This window comes from Rana temporaria, chromosome 4 (genome assembly GCF_905171775.1).
Source record: "Rana temporaria chromosome 4, aRanTem1.1, whole genome shotgun sequence".
NCBI lineage: Eukaryota > Metazoa > Chordata > Amphibia > Anura > Ranidae > Rana > Rana temporaria.
In genome coordinates, this window is record NC_053492.1 from 88,904,494 (window position 1) to 88,920,501 (window position 16,008).

The window sequence follows — 16,008 nt, forward strand, 5'->3', positions numbered from 1 at the left end:
TCCGCTAACGTCCGTAACGATCCGCGTCCGCAAAGTTACGCTTTTTCAGACGGAAGAAAACCCTATTTTTCTTCCGTCTGGCGGAACGGATCGGATGAATACGGACACACGGTCCGTATTCATCCGATTCCCCATAGGGGAGAGCGGAGGAGAGACAGGGTGGTCTCTGCACTGTGTGCGGGGACCGCCCTGTCCGCCGACAGCTCAGCGGGGATTAACGGAGGAATCCCCGCTGAGCCAAACGGGCTAACGGAGCGGATCAATACGGATCCGCTTCGTGTGAAAGAGCCCTTAAAAAAAAAAATGGCAGCGCCGCTCCCGACCTCTAAAGGTTATAGAGATGGCTGGGGACCATCTGGTCTTCGGTTAGCTCTATGGTAAACGGCTGCCACTGGCCAATTCATTCATTCAACCTTTAATGGATGCATCTCTCAGAGATATTACTTTAAAAACTTTATTCCTGGTCTCCATCACGTCAGCGCGCAGGATCAGTGAATTACATGCCCTATCAATAAGGGAACCTTATTTATCTTTATTTTCAGATAGAGTTGTTCTGAGAACAGATCCAACATTTTTGACTAAGGTAGCGTCAACAGGGAATCGCTCCCAGGATATTGTGCTACCTACCTTCTGTGCAAATCCCTCAGGGGAGAAAGAAACGTTTTTGTTATGCTACTTAGAAATAACAAAGAGCTTCAGATGCTCAAAATCAGTGGCGGCTGGTGCTCAACATTTTTGGGGGGGCGCAAAGGAAAAAAAAAATTGCAGTCTCACTGTGCCCAAACGCAGCCACTGTTACATGCCATCAAACGCAGCCACTGTGCCATCAATTTGCACCACTGTGCCATGCCATCAAATGCAGCCACTGTGCCATCAATTCGCACCACTGTGCCATGCCATTAAATGCAGTCACTGTGCCATCCATTTTCACCACTGTGCCATGCCATCAAACGCAGTCACTGTGCCATGCCATCAAATGCAGTCACTGTGCCATCAATTCGCACCACTGTGCCATGCCATCAAATGCAGTCACTGTGCCATCAATTTGCACCACTGTGCCATGCCATTAAACGCAGTCACTGTGCCATCCATTGTCACCACTGTGCCATGCCATTAAACGCAGCCACTGTGCCATACATTGTCACCACTGTGCCATGACATTAAACGCAGTCACTGTGCCATCTATTGTCACCACTGTGCCATGCCATTAAACGCAGCCACTGTGCCATACATTGTCACCACTGTGCCATGCCATTAAACGCAGCCACTGTGCCATCCATTGTCACCACTGTGCCATACATTGTCACCACTGTGCCATGCCATTAAACGCAGCCACTGTGCCATCCATTGTCACCACTGTGCCATCCATTGTCACCACTGTGCCATGCCATTAAACGCAGCCACTGTGCCATACATTGTCACCACTGTGCCATGCCATTAAACGCAGTCACTGTACCATCCATTGTCACCACTGTGCCATGCATTGTCACCACTGTGCCATGCCATTAAACGCAGCCACTGTGCCATACATTGTCACCACTGTGCCATGCCATTAAACGCAGCCACTGTGCCCTTTAATGGTCGCCGCTGTGCCAATTGTCCCCACTGTGCCCTGTAAATTGCGTTCTCCCCCCCCCCCGCCCGGCACTTACCTTTACTGGAGTCAGGCATCCACGTCCCACGATGTCTTCTCCCGCCCTCGATGACTGACAGGCGTCTCAGCCAATCAGGTTACAGGTAGCCAGAACCGGCCAACCTGATTGGCTGAGACGCCTGTCATCTTATTCAAGGGGCGTACAGTCTGTGCGCTCCGAGAATAAGCTTCCGGGAACCGGGGGGTGTATTGGGAAAGCCTATCAGAGCTGTTGGCTTTGATAGACATTTCCGTACAGCCAACCAGCTGGCGTTATTCAGATGGCCGGACATTGAGCGCCGACCATCTGAATAACAGCGGCAGCGGCGAAAATAACATAGATTCGTGCAATGCATGAATCTATGTTATTTGACTCAGTGGCGGTGAGAGCCAGAGGGGGCGGCGCTCCAGCGCCCTCTATGGACGAACCACCACTGCTCAGAATCATTATTTGTTCTTTTTGGAGGCAACAAGAAAGGTTTCCAAGCTTCAAAAGTTACCTTGACCAGATGGATAAAGTTATCTATTCGGGAGGCCTGCTCTCACGCAGACATCGTGCCACTAGTAGGAATCTGTGCTCATTCAACAAGAGCACTTGCGACTACATGGGCAGAGTGAGCTGGTGCCACCCTGAGCAATTTTGGAAAGCAGCAACGTGGTCAAGCTACCGTACGTTTGTGCGGCATTACAGATTAGACCTCACATCTGCCAGTGACCAGGCATTCGGCAGAAAGGTCCTACATGCTGTTGTCCCGCCCTAAGGTGGTAAGTCTCTGTTATCCTCTCAAGGTGCTGTCCCTGTTCATTCGATCCCCCCCCATAGAGGAGAGCGGAGATCTGACAGGGTGGTCCCTGCACAGTGTGCGGGGACCGCCCTGTCATCCGCCGGCTCAGCGTGGATCAACAGATCGATCCCAGCTGAACAAGCGGATATATAAGGACCGGTTTATCGAGGGATCCCCCTGTGTGAAAGTGCCCTTATTTGTACTGGTGACCATTGTCCCTGAGAAGGAAAGTCTTCCAATGAACACCTGTTCCAAGGATAACTGGCTAAGAAGGGAATTTCGTGAATTTTTGAAGATTTCCTATAACATCCTGTTGCATCTTTGGAACAAGAAGTAAAAGGAAATTTCCCAAATTGTACACAGACAGTAAAAAAATAAACTGAAAGGGGTTTTAATCCTTCCATACTAGATCCAAAACAAATATGGTTTGGCTTAACATAGCCTTTAAAGTCTTTTTTTTATTTTCTTTAAAAATAACAAACATACTTACCTGCTCTGTTGCAGTGGTTTTGCAGCCCGGATCTTCCTCTTCTCGGGTCCCTCTTCTATGCTCCTGGCCCCTGCCTCCTATTGAATGCCCCCCACAGCAAGCAGCATGCTATGTGGGCACTTGAGCCGTGTCGCAGATTTATTTAGACACAGAGCAGCGGTTCGGCTCCACCCCCTGTCTCCTGATTGGCTAATTTACGTTGACTGCAGTGAGAGCAAATGGTGCCGCTGCTGTGTCTCAGCCAATCAGAAGGGAGATTCCTGGATGGCTGAGGCACTCGTGCACACCGCTGGATAGAGAGGGGGGGCTTAGGTAAGTATTAAGGGGGCTGCTACACACATAAGAATGCATAGAATGCATTAAGATTAACAACTTTCTGACTTTACAACCACTTTAATTCTACCTAAAAGACAGGGTCCATCCCTATCCCTGCACTTTTTCTAGTTGTACAATGTTGGCTGGTAATAAGCCAGATAATGTTGGTAACACGTTCTAAATGTAATAGTGGGGCTCAGTGTTGCCCTGTAGAAAAAGTTATTTTATCCCTTGAAAAAGTGCAGCACAATCACGATATGATCAAAAGAAATGCACTACTGGCTTGCGTTAATGTGCAAATCCAACATCGATGCAATATGCCCTAACAGTTTAGCGTGAAATAATATGAATTCATGTGCAAACAAATGTCATGCATTATCATGTGTAGCAGGGACTTCTCCGGACTGATCTATTAGGGTAGGGGTCATCAACCCCCCGGGCCGAGGCCCACTGCCGGGCCGTGGCCTGTTTGCAGCCGGGCCGCGAAGGCTGCACTATCTGACGAGCAAAAAAAAGAGAGAACATCATCTCTCACCGCTCGCCCGAATCACCGCTGTTCCGTTCTCACAGTGGGGGCGCTATACTGAGGCGAGCGAGCAGAGTGATGAGATCATCTCTCACTGCCCGCTCGCATCACTGCTCCTCCGTCGACACAGCGTGGAAGAACACAGCGTGGAAGAAGCGAGCGAGCAGAGGGATGAGATCATCTCTCACTGCCCGCCGCATCACTGCTCCTCCGCCGACACAACGTGGAACAACACAGCGTGGAAGAACAGTGTATTACACTGCTGGAGGTTAAGCAGAGAGATGAGATCATCTCTCACTACCCGCGCCCCCCACCCCCACAATTACAGCTGTTCTCACTACCCACTACTCCAGGTTTGCCTCTGAACAAATGTGCACACCTGTGCTGCCACCACTGCAGTGACAATCTTCATGTGGTGGCAGGTGACAATCCACATCTGGTGGCAGACGATGTGGAAAATGACAAGCTGCATCTGATGGCAGGTGACGTGGCAAGTGACAATACAAATCTGGTGGCAGGTGACGTGGCAAGGAACAAAATGCATCTGTTGGCAGGCAAAGTGGCAAATGACAATCCAAATCTGGAGGCAGGTGACACGTGGCAAGGGACAAAATGCATCTGGTGGCAGGCGACGTGGCAAGTGACAATCCGCATCTGGTGGCAGGCGACGTGGCAAGTGAAAGTCCACATCTGGTGGCAGGCGATGTGGCAAATGAAAATCCGCATCTGGTGGCAGGCGACATGGCAAGTGAAAATCTGCATCTGGTGGCAGGCCACAATCCGCATCTGATGGCAGGCGACGTGGCAAGTGACAATCTGCATCGTGACGTGGCATGTGACACTCTGGCACATTCTGCATTATGGTGAGTTTTCATAACGATTTCATTATATATTACAATGTAATAATATAAATATTATTATATCAATGATGTGCTAGGATGATTGAAGCGCCAACACCAGCCATTGCCCCGATAAATTGCCCCACGAAAAGCCCCCCGGGCCTTGGCACAATTTTCTTCACAACGTCGGTCCCCGATGCCAAAAAGGTTGGGGACCACTGTATTAGGGGACAGCTGTCTGCTTCAGCAGAGTGGGCTTTTTCACCCCCCATTCTCTCTTCACACACAGACACTCAGAACTGCTTGTCTGGCTCAGGCTCCTCCAATAGGGAGTTTACAATCATCAGGCAGCAGCAAAGGACTGTGGGGGAGGAGATAAAAAGACAGAGAAACTAGGGTGGAGCCTCTTTGTGCCTGTACCCCATCAGGAGAGCATCTCCTGCACTCTGTGTGTGTGGAATCGCGGCCTACCAAGGGGCACACAGCCTGCAGCTCCAGCCCAGAGGAACAGATTGTTCATGCAGCTCCAGCCCAGAGGAACAGATTGTTCATGCAGCTCCAGCCCAGATGAACACCCTGCAACAGCTCAAGGACTGAATACCACTGCTACACACCTGCATCTAAGATCGATCGATCGCTCAGGGGAGGACCGCTGACTGTGTATAGGATTTGGTGAAGGGGGCTTTGCCCAGGAACTTTTAATGCTTTTCATAGAATACCATATCCAAATATTGTCCACGGAGCTCCTACATTGCCGGTAAAGATAATAAAACGCAACGTTTTCCCTCCAGGACATTACCGTGGTTGCTCTTAAAGGGGACATACCACGGGTATTGAGATAATTTCACTGGGTGTGTACTAGAGGTAGCGTAGGCCGGCTTGGGGTTCCCCTTTAGCCACAGCATCCCACACACACCAAAAGTTATTGGGGAGTCTATTTAATCTGTACATATTGTTACCTATTGCTTTCGTTGTTTGCATAGTGTTCCTGACTGTTTGTTTTCTTTAAACTGTTTCAACCAAGTCCTGGGTACTTACACAGGTCCTGACTGACTAATGTTAACCTGAACTTTACTTTTCTTCAAGTAAACTACAAGAAGAACTGTGTTGTGTACTCCTGTTGAGTTATACCATTAATCACATTGCTAGGTGTGCCAGAGGGGCTGAGATTCATTGGGGTTGAAAGGCAGAGAAACGGACTGAACAAACAAAAGCAGCTCCCTCGGGGGTTTGCTACACATGTATCAAAAATCATACTACCGTATTTAGCGCGGTATAACGCGCTCCCGCGTATACCGCGCACCCCTAAAGTGACCCCCAATCCTGTGGAAAAAAAGTTATTTTTGTACTTACAGTTTTGGTGTCTTGCGCGGCGGCCTCGTCGGGTCCGGTGTCCTTCTGCGGCTTCGGGTGTCCTTCTGCGGCTTTGGTGTCCTTCTGCGGCGGGTCCGGTGTCCTCTTCGGCGGGTCCGGTGTCTTCTAACTCGGGTCCGGCGTCCTTCTGCGGCGTCCTCGCGGCGTCCTTGCGTCCTCCTCGTTTCCCGCACCGAGTTTTGAATACTGCACCAGCATATACCGAGCGCAGTACACTCGGGCAGGCTCGGCAACTGTCGCGCTCACGTCCTGTACGTCCAGGACGTGACCGCGGAAGAAGCCAAGACTGTCCGACTATACCCGAGTGTACTGCGCTCGGTATATGTTGGCGCAGTATTCAAAACTTGGCGCGGGAAAGCGGGTATCGGCGTATATCGCGCACCCACGATTTTGCCCTGATTTTCAGGGCAAAAAAGTGCGCGATATACGCCGATAAATACGGTAACTAAAAATACAACAATGTGAAGTGCATTTATAAATGTGAATAAAATGTACAAAAAGCCCAATCCACAGTGTAGTTGATATACTCCAAATGTGCTCAGTGTCCATACTGGACACCTTCACCCCTTTCTTGCCCAGGCCAATTTTCAGCTTCCCGCCCTGTTACATATTGAATGACAATTGAGCGGTCATGCAACACCATATGAAATTCGTATTATTATTTTTTCATGCAAATAAAGCTCACTTGTAGTGGTAGATTATCGCCACTATTTTTTTTTTTTATATTTTGCTAAATATAAACAGCTCACTGATTGTGATTGACAGCAATGTCAGCCAATGAAGAGGGAGAGTCTCTGGAGGCTCTCGTGCACATCAATGTATTTCTATGGGGGCTCGGGTAAGTATTGGGGGGCTGCTGCACACAGAAGTTTTTTTTACCTTCATGCATAGAATGCATGAAGGTAACCATGAGCCTTTAGAACCACTCTAAGCTACAGCTAATATTCAATTTGATTTATCCATGCTGACGTTTCAATGTGGCATGCTATGCACACTGCAGGTCAGAGCCTCTCTAAATTGTCCTGAGTTCTAAAGTTGGGAGGTATACAGTGGGCTGTAATGTATGGTTGTGATCTGTTCCTGTTTGTCAGGGACTGGGGATGACTCAAGTGTGTGCGGAGCCTAATCCGAACCAAAGTAAGCGAGCTCACCAGATGTCACCTGTACTAGGCCAATCATCTGCAGCCAGGGCATTCCCCTCCCCACAGCTGCATGTATACAGAGGGTGTGTATGCATGCATCTGTGGAGAGGGTAATGCCCCGGGCCCCAAATGATTGGCCTAGTACATGTGACAGCTTTCTGGCAGGGTCACTCACATCATCACATGGGTTCAGACTAGGATCTAAACACACCCAAGCTTATCCCTACTGGAGACAGCCCTCTTTTCAGGCACACCCTGCTACTCATCCTTCATTCTGAAACTGTCTATGTGCAGTTCCAGAGACCAGCCACTTGGGGTCACTGCCATTTTCTAGGTGGAACACAATGCTGTAATCAGTGAGGGGCTGGGGAAGGATTTTTAGGGTGCACCAGGAAGAAGTGGTTGAGATGGTGTGAGCAGCCAGATAATGAAGGTGAGAGTTCCCTCCCTGTCTGTCCCTGAGAACTGGCCTCCTAGACATATAGCTGTATATTAGGATGGGTCTTCTGTGATCTCCTTGGTGAAGTGCCAGAACATGGTGTCCCAATTTACTGTGTATACATATCCATGGAGTTCAATCAAATCATCCTGGTGGGGCAGGATAATAACATGTGATATTTCTGAGGGACCCATTAAATATGTATTCATATCTTGGTGCTTTAAGTTGAACCGCTTCCCGCCCGGCCTATAGTCATATGACGGCCGCAGGAACCCTTCATCCCTCCGGGCGGCCGTCATATGAAGTCCTGGGATTCCCGCAGTGTAGAGCGCGCGCTCGCCGTATCACCGGGGACCCGATGCATGTGCGTGGCGGCCACGATGTCCGCCGGGCACCCGCGATTGCTCGTTACAGAGCCAGGGACGTGGATCTCTGTGTGTAAACACAGAGATCCATGTCCTGTCAGGGAGAGGAGACCGATGGTGTGTTCCTTGTACATAGGGACACTGATCGTTCTCCTCCCCCAGTCAGTCCCCCCCCCCCCACAGTAAGGCTCCATGCACACTGAAGCTGATAAACTGTAGTTTGTTGGCGTTTTGGCTTATTTTTTTAAAGCCCATAAACTGAACTCTATGTTAGCCTATGTGTCCATGCACACCTGGACGTTTTTGAGTGTTAATGAGCAGTGGAGTTTATTGGCTTTTTTCTGAATGCCATAAATTTGCGTTCAAAGTGCTGTTTTTCGCCGGGAAAAAACGCTAATAAATGCTCAAAAACACTTTTTTTATCCATTGAAAAAAAAGCTACACTGAAAAGCGCTAATAAACGCTATTGCTAAAAAACTTTGAAAGGCTCCCTGAAAAGCTACTGGCGTTTTTTATAGCTTTTTTTTTAGCTTCCAGTGTGCATGGAGCCTTAGAATCACACTCTAGGGAACACACTTAACCCCTTGATCGCCCCCTAGTGTTAACCCCTTCCCTGCCAGTCACATTTATACAGTAATCAGTGCATATTTATAGCACTAATCGCTGTATAAATGTGAATGGTCCCAAAATAGTGTCAAAAGTGTCCGATCTGTCCACCGCAATATCGCAGTCCTGACAATAATCGCAGATCGCGGCCATTACTAGTAAAAAATGGCATAAATCTATTCCCTATTTTGTAGGCACTATAACTTTTGCGCAAACCAATCAATAAACGCTAATTCCGATTTTTTTTTTACCAGAAATATGTAGAACAATACATATCGGCCTAAATTGAGAAAAAAAATATTTAGTTTTTTTGTAAAAAATGGGATATTTATTATAGCAAGAAGTAACAAATATTGTTTTTTTTTGTTTGGGAGCCACATCGCATGACCGCGCAATTGTCATTCAAAGGGTGACAGTGCTGAAATTGGCATGGGCAGGAAGGGGGTGAAAATGCCCTGTATTGAAGTGTTTAAAACATATATATATATATATATATATATATATATATATATATATATATATATATATATATATATATTATCTTTACACACTGAATGTCGGTCTAGTCAGCTTCCATTATACTTTCTATGGTAATCCTTACTTTTAACAAAGTTCAGATAAATCATTTCATTTCAGTTCAGCTAAAATCACACTGACCTTGCTACTTTGAAATTACCCTACTTCAAGTGTAGTAGTGCGATTTCAAAGTAGCATCAATGTGAACCAGGGCTACATGCGTATTACAAAGTGCACAGTCTATTTGCCTTTATTAAATCAACCCCCTAGACTTAGATACAACTGGCCCTTTGAGGGCGACCATATTGCTGATGCAACCCGTGATGAAGTTTAGTTTAACCCTCCTGGTCTACAGTCCTAGATCAGCCAGTCCCTAAATATGGTATGTGCACCCTCTACCTTTAGGTAGGTGCTAGAATAGGATGTTTCTATATTTTAGACTATCAGTGCAGACAAATTTAGTTAGGTAGTGGGTGTGATCACCTGTGCTTTGACTCTGAGACGCCTCCCCTGCTTTCAGGAAGATTGTTCTGGAATAGGTGTTGGACAGGAGGTTGGAGTGGCATTCGGTATTGGCAGGGGGCAGGTCTCCTATATAAGTTGAGGTCACATGCTGTCGTTGCAGGATAATGGAGGTTTCAGCAGCTACTGCAGAGTGTCCCCACATAGGGACGCGTTAAACGCTGAGGAGGGCCGGAGGAGGTGCTAGAATATATTCCTGGATAAAGAACTTCACCATTGAGTTAGTGTCAAGTTCCTGTGGCCCGGAAGCACAAGATTTGCACTTTGGAGAAGGTCAGTGTGGAAGAAGCAAGAGGAGAATTGTTGAAAGTAGTGCAGAATTCTGTGACCGGGGGAACGCAGCATTTGCAGTTATGGACTGGCTGGGAGCAGTAGTCTGCTTATTGTCGTGTGCTGCCAAATTGCTAGGCCGTCGGGGAGAGGTATTGCGTATCTCTGGCCTAGTAAAGCACTCAGGTAATGCCATCCAAGAGACGGTCTAGCTACCAAAATCACTGAGCCGCCGGGGAGAGGTACTGTATACCTCTGGCTTATTGATTTGCTCAAGCAACACCATTCAAGAGACTTTATTACATTAACAAATTACAGCCAGCATGCCGGGGTTATTCAGAGTGATCCCTTTTTGTCTTACTGGAAGTGATGAGACAGTAATCTAAAGCCGTGTACACACAATCGGTTTGTCCGATGAAAATGGACCTATGGACTGTTTTCATCGGACAAACCGATCATGTGTGGGCCCCATCGTTTTTTTTTCCATCAGAGAAAAAGAAGAGAACCTTTCTTTTAAATTTTTCCTATGGACAAAAAAACAATAGAAAAATCCGATCGTCTGTGTGGAACTCAATCGGACAAAAATCCACGCATGCTCAGAATCAAGTCGACGCATTCTCGGAAGCATTAAACATAATTTTTTCGGCTCGTCCGTAGTGTTGTACTTCACTGCGTTTTGGCATGATCGGATTTTTGACTGATGGTGTGTAGGCAAGATTGATGAAAGTCAGCTTCATCGGAAATCCGACGAAAAAATCCATCGGATTAGATGGGACTGTATACAGAAATTGGCAACTTATAAAAAATGACCAAACACAATATAGTGGGGTAAACTTGGCCGCAGGCCTTTATTATTGGTATTTACCATATAACAACTTTATTTCACCAACATATACCATTCATAGTCACCAATTGTAAACACAAATAACTTAATCACTTAAAACCACACACAGTAACCAACCCAGCCACTACGACTCGGGTCGGTACACTTATACTATTTTTTTAAATAACCACACAAGCCAGACTTGTTTTTTTTTTTTTTTTTATAAAACAAGACTGGCCCAACCACCCCGCCTCACGGCCAACTCCACTACACTCTGCAGGTCATTGTTGAATATGTCAAGACCAATGTCTGACAGGTGAACCCCATCTTCTCTAAAGAGACCCGATACTCCTCCCTCTAGGTCTACGTGTCTAAAGGAAAAAACCCCAATAGTGGGCATGAACTTTGCCATTGTCCTATTTATCCTCTTTGTAACCTTGTCCAAATGAGAGTTAGACCACACCAACCTTGGCACAATTTCTGAGAATACCAGGATAATCCTAGGAAATGACAAGTGAAACTGAAGAAGATCATATTTATTCTGAAAAATTAAATCAAGGGTCTTTATGCGCCCTATGTCATTTCCTCCAATGTGTAAAACTAGTATATCAGGAATTGGTAACTTCTGGAACATGAAACCCAACTCATCAAACAAAGCATGCCAGAGCATACCCCTCCTACCATGCCATACAATATTTACCACCGCAGGGTCGAAATCCAAGCTTCCGGAATATACTCTTCGCAAAGCTCTCCTTTCAGCCCAGAATATAAACAAGAGCCTGACCTGTAAATCAAAATAAACAATTAGGACGAATGTATAACTTGTATGCATCAGACTGCCATCTACCAATGCGTTTAATACTACCCACATCCAACCCCAGCCTGGCGGCCTCCGTAGCTGCCCCTATGCAAAATGAATGTGACGACAGTGATAATTCATCCAAGTTCAATTTTAGACATTTGTGAAAGACCGCCTTAAACTAATATAAGGATAGTGGAAGGCCATTAACGTGGATGAACAGCAATTCCCCCCCTGAACCTCTAACCCGCAAAAAAATTCTCAACAACTGAACTGGGCACATAGGGGAATTCGGGAATTAATTCAACTGTAGCCAGGTACCTTTGCCGAACTGACCCGATTTTGATTTTGACAAAAAAAAGTTTAATGCCATTGTCATCTACGACAACCTGTGACAATCGAAGACCAGCCTTGGAATGTTTAGTAGGGGAAATTACTTCCGATATCCTGAACGCCCCGAAAAAAGTAGCGAAAAAAACGCCCTCTACTGCCGAACACAATTTGGTAAGAATATTTGGAGTTATCGCCATCCTGGTGTCAGGATGAGTTGCAACTTTCCTATAACCCTTTAGGGCCTGTTTTACTGAAAAGAAGGAAGAGCATGAAGGGTGATGGTGTATCTTGCCGAAAAAAGAAATACCCGCTAGAGTTTTGTTTACCTGGGACCAGGATAAAGACTTGGACATTAAACTGTTCAAAAAAGACAAAATTAAATGTTCAGAAAAGGACGAATGATGTTCACCCAACAGACGTAAATGGGACAGCCACTGCAACCAAGCTGACAAGTATGCTGCAAAGGTAGAGGGAGCAATGGATCTTATTATATTTGCGCTAACTAAATCTAAATTAAGTCCCAAAGATAAGCCGGGCACTGGGTCCCTTCCTCGTCCGCATCTAGAAACGGCAACCTGAATCTCTTCATCTGCAAACGTGAGATAGAGTGCAATGTCATTTCATTTACCAGGTAAATAACGAGCCTTGATCCACACATTCAGACTTAGGCCTAGTACACACGAGAGGATCGATCCGCGGAAACATAAGACGCTGTCATATAAGGACTTCCACGCATGCGTCGAATCATTACGACGCATGCGAGGGATGGAATCGGACGGATTGATCCGCTGAGTCTGTACAGACCAGCGGATCAATCCGCTGGACTGGATTCCAGCGGATAGATTTCTTAGCATGCTAAGAAATCTTGATGCGCTGGAAATCCATCCCCGGGGAAAAAAATCCGCGGGAAAATATCCGCTGGATCGTACACACCAGGGGATCTATCTGCTGAAACCGGTCCGTGGATAAATTTCAGCGGATCGATCCTCTTGTGTGTACGGGGCCTTAGGCATTTAAAAACAAGGTAACAAATTAAAGAAATGACAGGCTGTGATTTGAATGACAGACAATTTATCACGAAGAGGACCCCCTTATTGTCAGTACTGAAAAGGAGGCGTCTATTCACAAAATACTCACCCCAAATCTCCAATGCAACTAAAATGGGAAATAGTTCCAGAATCACTATGTTTTTAAGGTGACCTTTTCTGCGCCAATCTGGATGCCACAATGAAGCGCACCAGTGGGTTCTCCATAATGCTGAAAAACCAACCGATCCCGCCGCATCAGTGAACAAGCAGAAATCCTGATCAGTCACAAATTCCGATTGAAAAATGGCTCTACCATTGAACTTTTCCAAAAAATGGGCCCAAACTAACAGATCCTCTCTAATTTCTGAAGTAATCCTGATATGGGAGGTGGGAGATTTATATCCAGAAATGGCTAGCTAAAGACGTCTTGAAAATATCCGGCCTACCGGAAGGACTCTAGTTGCAAAAGCCAGAAGACCAAGTAATTTCTGTACATCCCTCAAAATAGCTTTCCTCCTCCTATATATTGTATGAATATTAACCGCCAATTGCTCAATCTTATCAGCCGGCAGTTCAAATTCCATGGAAGCAGTATCAATAGCGATCCCCAGGAAAATTAACTGAGATGTAGGCATAATAGTCTTCTCATGAGCTAATGGAATGTTAAACAACTTACAGATCTCTAGAAATGCATTCAGGACAATAGCACAATCTGGAATGGAATTGCCCAAAAAAAGAAATCGTCCAAATAGTGTAAAACGAAGGACGAACCAGATTGCACCTTTACCACCCATTCAAGGAATGTTGCAAAGGCTTCAAAATAATTGCACGAAAGCGAGCACCCCATTGGGAGGCATCGATCGAAAAAGAAGCAGTCATCAAATGTAAAGCCTAATGCCGCGTACACACGGTCGTTTTCTGCGATGTAAAAAAACGACGTTTTTAAAAACGTCAATTTAATTGATCGTGTGTGGGAGAAAACGAAGTTTTATGTCTTCTGAAAAACGACCAAAAAAAATTGAAGCATGCTTCAATTTTATGTGTCGTTTTTCAAAACGTCGTTTTTTACTTCACAGAAATTGACCGTGTGTAGCAAAAACGACGTTTCAAACAACGTTTTTACACCCGCGCATGCCCAGAAGCTAGATATGAAGCGAGCTTCAATGGAAAAACGTGGTGAACGTAACCTCGCTTTGCTAGAGCACTGTGAAAAAACGATGGTGTGTAGGCAACATCGTTTTTGAAAATTGAAGTTTCAAAAACGAAGTTTTTTACTTCACAGAAAACGTCGTTTTTTTACATCGCAGAAAACGACCGTGTGTACGCGGCATAAGGAATTAAATGACAAAGGATTGATGGGCAGCAAACGAAAGCCGACTGAACATCTGCCTTAGCCATAAGTGCCCCTCGGCCCAACTTGCGTATCTTAACCAAGGCATCCTCAAACGTAGAGTAATGAACTGAGGATAACTCATCACAAATCTGATCATTCAAGGATTCTCCCTTCGGATAAGACAAGTGATGGATCAGCCTAAAGGATCCATGTTCCCTCTTTGGGACGACCCCTAAAGGTGATATCCTAAAATGAATGAAAGGTGGGTGCAAAAAGGGGCCCGATACCCTCCCTTCCTTAATTTCTTTCAAAAATTGTTCCCTAACCACGTCGGGAAACTCCAAGGCTGATTTTAAGTTGCTCGTTAGCATACAACCCTGACCTGAAAAGGGGGGAAGTAAAAAAACCTTTGTTAAACCCTTCAAACAGCAGAAGGGCCGTCCGCTTGTCTGTGTAACGTTGCAGCCAAGGGAGCATTTTTTGCAACTTCACTGGAGATGGAGACTTTTGAAAAAGAGTCTCTATTTTGTGGTCGAGTGGAAATTGCCATTTTTTTTAAGCATTTTGCAACAGGGTGTGTACCCCGCAAAATGCACATTCGTGCCGATACCTGTATGAACCAGGCCATTTGCATTGGGAGTCGTTGAATGAAAAACATATACCCTTCCTGTATGCACCGGCTGGCGCCGAGACAGGGGGCTGAGGCTTGACATTAAACGACCGCTGGGGCAGAAAAAGATTCAGCCACAGCCCAATGTCCTTAGTTCCCCACTTCAAACTGGGATACACAGATAGTTTCTGGCGGAACGCCTCATCATATACAAACCAGGATATTCCACCAACATTTCTGTACGCTTCCAGAATGATGTCCAGGTGTTGCAACAAACCCACACTCTTTTCTGGGCATTTCTCGCAAATAATGCTGGAATAAATGCAGAATGCCTGCAGCCAATTATTATAACTCCTAACCACTGGCCTGCGCCTATCCTCCTCCCCTTTATCCTCTTTTTTGTCTTTAAACAAAAATTCCTTGGAGGAAGAAAGGAGAGACAACCAATCCACAAACTCCCCTTTTATAATTTTTTCTTTTATGGATGAGGACAAATGGAAACCCAGAGGGGATAATGTGCATGGCAAAGCCTCCCTGGCACAAATTTCCGGAACGTTAGCCGGGCTGTCTATGGGTAAAAAATTAGAAGGTGAAGAAAGTACCTGCCCGGGAACCTGGGACAGAGTATTAACCCTTGCATTGTCAGGAGCCACTGCAGGGGGAGCCCACACCGCAGAAGCAGAATTAACAACATTCTGGCTAACCTGAGTTTTAGATCTAATACCATCTATTAAGGAAGACAATGAAGCAGTTAAAGAGGTTAAAGCTTGCAATTGAGCTAGTTCATTATTACCTGGACCGGAGTTAGCAGGTACCTGAGAGCACACAACAGAAATATGCTGTGCCTCTAACGGTGTAGAGATGCTGGGAGCCGGAACGATTTCCCTGGATTTAGACAAACCACCGGGGATCAAGGTAGCCAGACACTGAAGGATTGTTCACCTGTCAGTCGGTACCTGGGCGACATAAAGAGGGAGATCCAGGTGTAATTCTACCAAGGAGGGTTACCTCCATATCTGCAATCAGAGAGGGCCGTGGCAGAGGTGTCTCCCTGACGTCCATTCAGGAAGGTCTGTGGCAGAGACTCCTTCCTCAAGTCCAAGTTCATTTCAGGAGGTTCTGTGGCAGAGACTTTGTCCTAAAAAGGTTCGAGTGATACTCCGGCTGCCAGGTCAGTGAGAGAGGCCTGTCCGGGTACACTAAACCCACTCAGGCATGAGTGGTACGGAAAGTGTTACATTTGGGAGCAGGACTGTTCCA